Below are 12,716 nucleotides of genomic sequence, written 5' to 3' on the forward strand. Positions count from 1 at the left end.
AGTATAATAGTAAAAATAGGATTTGTATTTCTTTAGAGTCCTGGAGACCTCAGCCATCAAGCTGCCTCTCCCAATTCCATTCCACAGCTGAGTCAGTGCTGGGCCAGCCAATCCGATGAAGGGTCCCTCTTTCCCACGATTCCAGCGATCCTCCATCAGGGATGACTTTAACTTAAACAGGCAAAACAACTTGGCAGATGGGCCGTGGCACCAAGTGCCACATTTGAGTACCGAGAAGAGAAACAGAATAGGTGAGGGTTACTAACAAATTATAATTATCATATTACTTATGTTTTAGTGCTGATGACAGTCTGTTGAGCTAATCAGCAGCTCTAGTCAGGGTGTGCTAAACTGAAGTTTTGAGTCTTCAGCCGGGATTTAAAATCTGAGACCAAAGGGACATTTCTTATAGTGGCAGGCAGACCAGTCCACAGTTTAGGGGCCCTGTAACTAAAAGCTCGACCTCCCATTGTTATTTTATTAATCCTTGGAATCATAAGCAGACCAGCATCTTGAGATCTTAATGTGCACTCTGGTTTGTAAGTCATGACAAATTCAGACAAGTAAGCCGGATCTTAGCCATTTAATGCTTTATATGTTAAAAAGAGGATTTTGAAATCTGCCCTAAACTTAACTGGGAGTCAGTGTAAGGATTTAAGAGCTGGAGTTATGTGTTTGTATTTTCTTGTTCTTGTGATAATTCTTGCAGCCGCATTTTGGATTAACTGGAGGCTGTATAGAGAACAGTTTGAACATCCAGTGAACACCACATTGCAGTAGTCAATCCTACTAGAGATAAATGCATGAATTAATTTCTCAGAATCCTGTTTATTTAAAAAGCGCCTTAATTTCCCAACATTTGTAAGATGGAAGAAACAAGATTTGGACAGCTTTGTAAAGTGCGCTTTAAATGGCATGCTAGAGTCAAAGATAAATCCTAGATTATGGTCTGATTCAGTAAAATTAATGGTGATTCCAACGAGTTAAATGATGACAAACTATTGTCGAGATCAGTGTCATTCACTCCAATAATTAACATCTCTGTTTTATCTGTGTTTAAAGACAAGTAGTTCTCATTCATCCACTCCTTTAATTCACTAACACAACTAATTAAAGACAACATTGGAGAAACTTCATTTGATCTAAAAGTAAGGTATAACTGGGTGTCATCTGTATACGATTGAAAATGAACATGATGTTTCCTAATGAGAGATCACAGTGGAAGCATGTAAAGTGAAAATAGTAAATGGTCCGAGTACTCAGCCCTGCGGGACACCATATTGAACTTCTGCGTATAATGATGGAGTACTGTCAGCACATTTCTGTACATATTGGAATCGATTTGATAAATAAGAACTAAACCAAGCGAGCACAGGGCCTGTAAGCCCAACATCATTTTCTAGCCTGTGCAGTAAAATCGAATGGTTAATATGCTTGGGGTGAAAGCTATCACTTCTTAGGTAGGTCCGTCTGTCTGTTGGTTTGTGAAAAACAGAAGTTACAAGGGTGTTGTTTTTCAGTTGAACTGTGGTGTCAAGGAAGCTGACTTCTGTTTCTGAGTAATTCAGCTTCAGCTTTATGTTGGGGTGAAAAGAATTGTATTCATTATGAAAATGGAGGAGGTCCTTCTCACTGGCAGTCCAGATTATGAAGATGTCATCTATGTAACGGAGATATAACATTGGTTTTAAGATGCACATTGACATGAAATCTTCCTCCAATTTTGCCATAAATAGGTTTGCATAGTGAGGTGCAAACCGACAGCCCATTGCAGTTCCCATTTGTTGCAAGTAGCAATCTTGTCCAAAAGAGAATAGATTATGTGTCAGAGTGAATTTTATCATTTCTATTACTGACTTTGTGGGTAAATCATGTTGTCCGAGGTACGTTTCACATGCCAGTATGCCATCATCATGGGGGATGTTTGTATACAGGGCCTCAACATCCATTGTGGCCAGTAAGGTTCCCTCAGGTAAGGGGCCCAAAGCAGACAGTTTTTTTAAGAAGTCAGTGGTGTTCTGGATGTAGTTGGTTGTGTTGCGGGCGAGAGGTTTAAGAATGTCTTCCACCCAACCTGAAACCTTTTCTGTCAGGGAGCCAATTCCTGAGATGATGGGCCTTCCTGGGTTCCCTTCTTTGTGGATTTTAGGAAGCATGTAGAAGTAACCCATTTTGGGGTTCTCAGGAATTAAACTGTTTACCTGATCCCTGATGTCAAGAGGAAAGCTACTTACTATCTTTTTTAGTTCCTTCTTGTAGAGATCTGTTGGGTCTTCTTGCAGTTTGTAATAATGCATAGTATTGGACAATTGTCTTTGTGCCTCCTGTATATAGTCTGATGTGTTCATGATGACTAAAGCACCCCCTTTGTCTGCTGGTTTGATAATGATTTCTGTATTATCTCTTAGTGAATGTATGGCTCTCCGCTCTTCCCCAGTAAGTCATAATTAATTATATAATAATTAAGTAATAACAAATAGTAAGTCTCTGAGAGAACCTTGAAAAGCTGAGCTTGACAGAATAGCACACCTAGGAGTAATTGAGAAAGTAGATACTCCAACTGAATGGGTAAATTCTTTAGTAATCATAGACAAGAAAAATGGAAATTTTTACAGGGGATTGTAATTGTGATTTGTACCCACGAAAAGCTGAGTCTCTGAGGAGCAAAGATGGGCAGAAGATCTTCAGTTTGTCAACACGAGTGAGAAAATGATTGAGATGTTTAAAAACAATGTTCATCAAAGAAAGAGTGGAAGGGATTTGCAAATCTCTCCCTCTGTGGTGTGTAATATCATTAAATGTTCAGCAATCAGAGGAATTTTAGTGCGTAAAGCGCAAGGGCAGACCAACCGCGATCTCCGACCCCTCAAATCACAGGCACTGCATTAAGGAGCATCACTCATCAGTAGCAGACTGAACCTCATGGGTGACGAGGGATTACTTTGGCAAACCTTCGTCAAGCACTACAATATGGAGTTCATCCACAAATACCTCTTCAGTCTTCACTGTACAATAAAGAAGACTCATGTTCACCATGTTCAGAAGTGGCGTTGACTTCTATGGGCTCAGAGGGGTCTGAGATGGACCATCGCACAGTCAAAGTGTGTATTGTAGTCAGATGAATCAGGACTCCAGATCTTTATTGGAAGAAATGAATGCCATGTGCTCCTGTTATCAGCAACAAGTCCAAAAGCCTGCGGGGCCTGTCAGTGCTTAACACCTTCTCTCCCTTTCCTTAAATTTCCAGACAGTTCCCCATCTGTGGAAAATATCCTGTGTGGTCCCAGTGCCAAAGAAAGGGTATTCCAGTGACACAGAGGAGTTGCTCTTACTTCATACATCAAGAAGACCTTTGAGAGGCTGGTCCTAAAACAGCTACGGCCTCACGTTTCAGCACATCTGGATGGTCTGCAATGTGCCAATCAGACACCTATCAGTGTGGAGGATGCTGTCGTCTGTCTGCTCCACAGTCCTTCTCTCACTTGGAGAAAGCCAGCACCACAATCACAATCATGTTCTTGGGTATCTCCATGGCCTTTATCACCATAAAACCTTATCGACAATTGAAAAGGCTCAAGGCTATTCATCATGAGGCCCCCCTCAGTCTCCTGGACTACGTGAACAACAGATGAGAGTTTGTGAGGTTCAAGGGCTGTGTGCCAGAGCTGGTGGTGTGTAGCACTAGAGCATCTTTGGGAAATGTTCTGGCTCCCTTCTTGTTCATCCTCTACACAACAAACTTTCAGTATAATCCCAGTACTTACCACCGGCTGAAATTCTCAGAAGATTGCTCCATCATCGGTTGCAGTACAGGAGGCTTGTGAAGGACTTTGGATTGTGATGCAGGGAGGACCACCTGCTGATCGAATATCAGCAGGACAAAATAGTTGGTGGTGGTCTTCTAGTAGGCCAAAGAGCCACTGAGACAACTCGATGTTCAGAGGGAGGACGTGCACGTGGTTCAGAGCACAAGTACCTGGAGGTTCATATGAGCAGCAAACTGGACTGGTCTAACCACACAGTGGTGCTGTACAAGAAGGGCCGGAGCAGCTTGGACTTCCTGAGAGGACTCAGATCTTCTGATGTGTGCAGCAAGCTGCTGGAAATCTTCTAAAAGTCAGGCATAGCCCGTGCGTTGTTCTACGCTTTGATTTCCTGGGACATTCAAATGAAGCACAAGGCCTGAAGAAACCAGACAGATTTATCCATTCCCGGGAATTAGGGAATCCTGCATTTCATTCCCGGGAATCCCGGGCTCCCAGGGATGACACAGTGCATGGGCATCTCACATGTGAACGGTTTTAGAACGACCGACACTTATTTTTAATAAAACTACTGCAGTATGTTGACAACAATAAAAGACTAACCTTATATACAAGCAGTTCATGCTGTCATATAAGTACATGTATGTAGTGCAGGGGTGCCCAATGTGTCAATCGCAATCGACTGCTAGAGCGCAAATGTAGTACAGGTAGATTGCGTTGCATAAAAAAAAAAAAATAATTTTAATGTTAGTCTATCATATATCCTCCATATGGCATTTGCCACTTGATTGACATACAGGGCAGCCAGTCTGAGATCTCTTTTCTTCCAACACACTGGTCATCCCGCACGCACGATCAAACGTGCAGGCTATTGCAAAACTCCGGCAGTGATCTAGTTAGCCTTCCAATTTATATCAACTAAAGAAGGGATTTAAAAAATAAATTGTTTGGGGAGGGAATAGGCTGGATGTGGAATTAGAAGAGGATTTTTTTCTCTCACGATGTCACAATCGAAGTGCGTTTGTCTGATCTGTCAATCTATCATTGCTATTCCAAAGAAGGAAAATGTGGAAAGGCACTTTTGAACTGTTCATTAAAAACCACTAAACTGACTTCCTTCCGAAAAGCGATCTGAGAAAGAGAAAGGAGAGGGAACTAAAACTGCAGTTAATCGACAGCCGTCATTTTTCACTCGGCTGAATTCAAAAGCTCCTTGGCTGCATTATTCGGCTGTACCTATTTATGCAAGTCCGCCTTTTTCCACATTAAGATTATTAAATCCAAATACTGTAGTGACCATAAATGTATTGAATTGTTATTGTGCCATAAAGGTTATTCAGTTATGCAAGGTACGACAAAATATTTGATGTATACTCAGATTGTATATATATATATACAGCACAGGCCAAAAGTTTGGACACACCTCCTCATTCAATGTGTTTTCTTTATTTTCATGACAATTTACATTGGTAGATTCTCACTGAAGGCATCAGAACTATGAATGAACACATGTGGAGTTATGTACTTAACAAAAAAAAGGTGAAATAACTGAAAACATGTTTTATATTCTAGTTTCTTCTAAATAGCCACCCTTTGCTCTGATTACTGCTTTGCACACTCTTGGCATTCTCTCGATGAGCTTCAACAGGTAGTCACCTGAAATGCTTTTCACTTCACAGGTGTGCCTTATCAGGGTTATTTAGCGGAATTTCTTGCTTTATCAATGGAGTTGGGACCAGCGGTTGTGTTGTGCAGAAGTCAGGTTAGTTGGACGATCATTTATTTTTCAACAGGACAATGACCCCAAACACACCTCCAGGCTGTGTAAGGGCTATTTTACCAAGAAGGAGAGTGATGGAGTGCTGGAAATGGTCATGAAAATAAAGAAAACACATTGAATGAGGAGGTGTGTCCAAACTTTTGGCCTGTACTGTATGTATGTATATATATATACACATACTGTGGTGTGAAAAACTATTTGCCCCCTTCCTGATTTCTTATTCTTTTGCATGGTTGTCACACAAAATGTTTCTGATCATCAAACACATTTAACCATTAGTCAAATATAACACAAGTAAACACAAAATGCAGTTTTTTAATGATGGTTTTATTATTTAGGGAGAAAAAAAATCCAAACCTACATGGCCCTGTGTGAAAAAGTAATTGCCCCCTTGTTCAAAAATAACCTAACTGTTGTGTATCACACCTGAGTTCAATTTCCTGATTACTGCCACACCTGTTTCAATCAAGAAATCCCTTCAATAGGAGCTGCCTGACACAGAGAAGTAGACCAAAAGCACCTCAAAAGCTAGACATCATGCCAAGATCCAAAGAAATTCAGGAACAAATGAGAACAGAAGTAATTGAGATCTATCAGTCTGGTAAAGGTTATAAAGCCATTTCTAAAGCTTTGGGACTCCAGCGAACCACAGTGAGAGCCATTATCCACAAATGGCAAAAACATGGAACAGTGGTGAACCTTCCCAGGAGTGGCCGGCCCGGCCGGTCGACCAAAATGACCCCAAGAGCGCAGAGACGACTCATCCGAGACGTCACAAAAGACCCCAGGACAACGTCTAAAGAACTGCAGGCCTCACTTGCCTCAATTAAGGTCAGTGTTCACGACTCCACCATAAGAAAGAGACTGGGCAAAAACGGCCTGCATGGCAGATTTCCAAGACGCAAACCACTGTTAAGCAAAAGAACATTAGGGCTCGTCTCAATTTTTCTAAGAAACATCTCAATGATTGCTAAGACTTTTGGGAAAATACTTTGTGGACTGATGAGACAAAAGTTGAACTTTTTGGAAGGCAAATGTCCCGTTACATCTGTCGTAAAAGGAACACAGCATTTCAGAAAAGAACATCATACCAACAGTAAAATATGGTGGTGGTAGTGTGATGGTCTGGGGTTGTTTTGCTGCTTCAGGACCTGGAAGGCTTGCTGTGATAGATGGAACCATGAATTCTACTGTCTACCAAAAAATCCTGAAGGAGAATGTCTGGCCATCTGTTCGTCAACTCAAGCTGAAGCGATCTTGGGTGCTGCGACAGGACAATGACTCAAAACACACCAGCAAATCCACCTCTGAATGGCTGAAGAAAAACAAAATGAAGACTTTGGAGTGGCCTAGTCAAAGTCCTGACCTGAATCCAATTGAGATGTTATGGCATTACCTTAAAAAGGCGGTTCATGCTAGAAAACCCTCAAATAAAGCTGAATTACAACAATTCTGCAAAGATGAGTGGGCCAAAATTCCTCCAGAGCTGTAAAAGACTCATTGCAAGTTATCGCAAACGCTTGATTGCAGTTATTGCTGCTAAGGGTGGCCCAACCAGTTATTAGGTTCAGGGGCAATTACTTTTCACACAGGGCCATGTAGGTTTGGATTTTTTTTCTCCCTAAATAATAAAAACCATCATTTAAAAACTACATTTTGTGTTTTCTTGTGTTATATTTGACTAATGGTTAAATGTGTTTGATGATCAGAAACATTTTGTGTGACAAACATGCAAAAGAATAAGAAATCAGGAAGGGGCAAATAGTTTTTCACACCACTGTATATATATATATATATATATATATATATATATATATATATATATATATATATATATATATATATATATATATACTGCTCAAAAAATTAAAGGAACACTTTGAAAACACATCAGATCTCAATGGGAAAAAGAAATCCTCCTGGATATCTATACTGATATAGACTGGGTAATGTGTTAGGAACGAAAGGATGCCACATCGTTTGATGGAAATGAAAATGATCAACCTACAGAGCCCTGAATTCAAAGACGCCCCAAAAATCAGAGTGAAAAAATGATGTGGCAGGCTAGTCCATTTTGCCCAAATTTAATTGCAGCAACTCCAAATTGTACGCAGCACTTTGTATGGCCCCTGTGTTCTTGTATACATGCCTGACAACATCGGTGCATGCTTCTAATGAGATGACAGATGGTGTTGTGGGGATCTCCTCCCAGATCTGGACCAGGGCATCACTGAGCTCCTGGACAGTCTGAGGTGCAACCTGGTGGCATTGGATGGACCAAAACATAATGTCCCAGAGGTGTTCTATTGGATTTAGGTCAGGAAAGTGTGGTGGCCAGTCAATGGTATCAATTCCTTCATCCTCCAGGAACTGCCTGCATACTCTCACCACATGAGGCCAGGAATTGTCGTGCACCAGGAGCCACTGTACCAGCATAGGGTCTGACAATGGGTCCAAGGATTTCATCCTGATACCTAATGGCAGCCAAGGTGCCTTTGTCAAGCCTGTAGCGGTCTGTGTGACCCTCCATGGATATGCCTCCCCAGACAATCATTAACCCACCACCAAACTGCTCATGCTGAATGATGTTACAGGCAGCATAATGTTCTCCATGGCTTCTCCAGACCCTTTCACTTCTGTCACGTGCTCAGGGTGAACCTGCTCTCATCTGTAAAAAGCACAGGGCACCAGTGGTGCATCTGCCAATTCTGGTATTCTATGGTGAATGACAATCGAGCTGCATGCTGCTGTGCAGAGAGCTCAGGGCCCATTAGAGGACATAGGGCCCTTGGGTCACCCTCATGAAGTCTTTCTGTTTTTTTGGTCAGAGACATTCACACCAGTGGCCTGCTGGAGGTCATTTTGTAGGGCTCTGGCAGTGCTCATCCTGTTCCTCCTTGCCCAAAGGAGCAGATACTAGTCCTGCTGATGGGTTATGGACCTTCTATGGCCCTCTCCAGCTCTCCTAGAGTAACTGCTTGTCTCCTAGAATCTCCTCCATGCCCTTGAGACTGTGCAGGAGACACAGCAAACCTTCTGGCAATGACACGTATTGATGTGCCATCCTGGAGAAGTTGGACTACCTGTGCAACCTCTGTAGGGTCCAGGTATCGCCTCATGCTACCAGTAGTGACACTGACTGTAGCCAAATGCAAAACTAGTGAAGAAACAGTCAGAAAAGATGAGGAGGGAAAAATGTCAGTGGCCTCCACCTGTTAAACCATTCCTGTTTTGGGGTCATCTCATTGTTGCCCTCTAGTGCATCTGTTGTTAATTTCATTAACACCACAGCAGCTGAAACTGATTAACAACCCCTCTGCTACTTAACTGACCAGATTAATATCCCATAAGTTTCATTGACTTTATGCTATACTCTGATTAAAAAGTGTTCCTTTAATTCTTTTGAGCAGTATATATATATATATATATATATATATATATATATATATATATATATATATATATATATATATATATATACACATACATACATACATACAGTGGAACCTCGGTATACGTCCTTAATCCGTTCCAGACCCTTTGACTTATACCAAACAGGACGTATACCAAACAAATTTTTCCCATAAGAAATAATGGGAAAATGATTAATCTGTTCTCATGAAAAAAAAAATCCTATTGCTATTGGCATATTATACATTGATGGGGTTGTATAAAATAATTTAAACATTGCTTAATACTAAGATACATAAATACAAAGCAATTAGATGAAATAAATGAAAATTTTACCTCACTTTACTTTTTAATAACCTCTTTGTTTTTCACAATCGTAGATACCGTCGTTCTCGGCAAACGGTATGCAACAGCCATGTCCCGTATACACATGCCACCTTCATACTTTTCAAAAATCAATTCAAATTTACATGAAAAAACACAAAATCACGTTGTGACGATGCAGGTTTGCTGTATGCTCCCATCTGCTGCCGGGGACCTTACTCTTATTCTATGTTAATTAATGTTGACTTATGTTTATCTTTTATTGTGTCTTCTATTTCTCTATTCATTTTGTAAAGCACTTTGAGCTACATTTTTTTGTATGAATATGTGCTATATAAATAAAAAATGTTGTTGTTGTTGTTGTTGTTGCTGCCGGGGACCCCTTGAACCCTACACCGTCGGTAATGTGCCTCACTGCTAACCTCATCAGTAAAGCAAGGGGATAGTGAAAAAGTGCAAAGTGCTTTTATTAAAATAAAAAACAAGGTGTTCAAATTAAAGTGCAGTCCAAAGTTCCAATAAATAATCCATAAAATCAGAAGTGAAACATGGAGGTTAAAAACAATAGAAAAAAGTCAAAACAACAAAGTTAAAATAGAGCAGGAAGCATTCTTTAAAAAAAAAAAAACAAGAAGAAGCCCGGTGCCTTTTGACCTGGCAGCCCCCCTGCTTCCCAACAGGGGAGTCGCCCTACTTGCAGCGGACGTTAACTCTGCCTACTTCAGCTACTTCACTCGTCGCTCTCTCTCACTCACTCACTCAACCTCCCATCTTTTTTTTCTTTTTCCTCCCCTTCAAGCCAACTCGCGCTTCTGTTTATCAAGATAAGCAGCCCCAGGAACAATCATGAATGCGGACGGTCCCTCACAAGTGCACTTTGGTGAGAAACGCCCACATTGCTATTCGCCCTGACAACCTTCAGCCACATAACCACCACGCCCCCTCACCAAGCTGCAAGCGCGGTGATTATTTAAAGCTGGACTTTGACAGGAGCTGTGGACCCGCTATATCACACACGTGAAAGATCACAGAGAGTTATAGCGCGGTTTTTTCACTGAATGCTAGCAACTGGCACACTAACGCTCGTGGACAGTCGTGGCTTTGTCTCGAGAGAGGTAAACAAGGTTAGCACGCGAGTCGTATTCCAAACAAAGGTCGTATACCAAGCAAAATTTTTCGTGTCTAAACAGGACGTATACCAAGTTGGACTTATTCCAAAGCAGACGTATACCAAGGTACCACGGTATGTATGTATGTATGTATGTATATATATATATATATATATATATATATATATATATATATATATATATATATCACAAAACGAGACAAAGACAGAAAAAGGTTTGGGGCAGCCACCCATGTAATTCGGTATCCTGGCTGCAAGGTCGTTTTCTTTCAAATACCAGCACTGAAGTGCTTACAACAGAGTCCAAAACAAGACTGTCAGAGAAGGGAAAAGGGGAGGCTTTTAAAGGGGGAGGCAGGAAGTGAGGTCATAGGGATCGGGCACGTGTTCATCGTTCATTGGTTTAGTCCCGGATGTGACATCAGGGGGGCCGGAGCTGGCAAGGTCTGTCTCCATTGGCTCGGTCCCAGAAGTGACGTCCAGAGAGACAGGTGGAACCTCCCGGGTTAGGTCTACAGGGAAGTGAGAAAGAGAGTTAGTGCGCTCTGCCACATCCCGGCATGGCTCAGAACTGCCTTCACTCGAGCCCTTTAGCTGCCTCCCATGCGCGCGTGTGTGACAATATATATATATATTCAAGGCATTCGTAGTCCGAATCACAATCTGATCGTATGGGTGGTTACCTACCAGCTAACGCTTGTGGTTGGTCAGCAAGTCAGCTAACGTCCCACAAGCGTTACCTGGTCAGGCACCCCTGATCTAGTTAGTTGCGGTAATAAGAGTGTAGAAAGCACATCTCCAGCATGTGGTCGTCCAGGCGAGAGCGTACTTCATGCAGAGTTCGCCAACTGCTGAGATGGCACGATCTGCCTCCACTGAAGTAGGCGACACAGTCATCAGATACTGATACACTTGTTCTAAACAACGCCCGCACTTGCCGTTGCGGTGACACACCGCCATTTCAGCTGTTTCTGATGCATCCAGTTTCTTGTCATTTTTCTGTGATGTCAAGTTTCTTGGCACAGATAATGCGGATGCAACAGACTGACGCATTGCAATTTCAAGTTGCTGTTCAAAGATGTTGTCTGACAGACGTCAATGAAGTCTGCCCCATCCCAGCATTCGTGAGCTGCAGAGTGCAGACTCCTCCCAGTTCACTGTGCTCAGTCTTATTGGGAGACGAGAGACTGACTGCTGCTGGTCTGTTGCTGAATGAACACACTACACTGTGGGCCAATAAACCGTGCCACTTAATTATTTTTAACTATAACTCTCTTATTTCTTGATCGATTTGTACACTTTTACACGCTATATATGCAAGCTTGGCCATTCCCGATTAGATAGATAGATAGATAGATAGATAGATAGATAGATAGATAGATAGATAGATAGATAGATAGATAACCAGGAGCCCGGAAATGGATTCCCTAACCGGAGCAGACTTGACTTAATGAGCAGACTCAGGTCTTCTGATGTGTACAACAAGCTGCTGAAATCTTCTAAAAGTCAAGAGTAGCCCGTGTGTTGTTCTACGCTGATGTCTCCTGAGGCATTAAAATGAAGCACAAGGCCTGAAGAAACCAATCAGAAAAGCTGTTCCATCACAGGGAAAACCCTGGACACAATGGGTGCTGTTGTGGAAAGAGGATGGGGGCAAAACTGGAGGTCATCAGGAAAAATCCCATCCAGGTGGGCCTGTCTGTGGGGCACTTTTAGCCACAGGTTCATTCTACCACAGTGTGCTAAGAAGCAGCTTGTGGGAATTTGCTGCCAACTGCAATGCTTCCTCCTAACATCCTGAACTAAATGCTGATACTCATTAAGTTCAATTAGCTATTTATGCACAACTAACACCGATTGATTGATTGATTTACTGATTGATTGATTGAATTATTTGTCTTGGGAGTCCACATCTTTGATTTCTTATATTTCTGCTGATGTATGAATCCAAAGTTCCCCTTGTAAATCATAAAATTTATCTAAATTAATTTAGGTTCCCTCTTTAAGATTTCTTGCATGACATCCCTGTCAGTGTGTCCTCACTTTGAAGGGCAGCTTTGGGTCAGAGTAACCAAACTGTCAAGTTTCTTGAGTCTCCAGATGAGTTCAGTCTGTTAAAATTGAGAAGTTTAAATGAGACCATTAATCAGGAGCTTCTCACACATAACAATTCAACATGGCAAAGCAGGCCTGGCTGTTTAGTCACTTTAACGATGCCAAACCTTTAAGGATGATGGCCAGTGCTGTGTGGAGTTGTGTTTGTGCTCAGGGGTCAAGGAAAGACCCTTGTTGGTAGTGGAGTGCACTC

Source organism: Polypterus senegalus, chromosome 4, assembly GCF_016835505.1.
Source record: "Polypterus senegalus isolate Bchr_013 chromosome 4, ASM1683550v1, whole genome shotgun sequence".
Taxonomy (NCBI): Eukaryota; Metazoa; Chordata; class Cladistia; order Polypteriformes; family Polypteridae; genus Polypterus; species Polypterus senegalus.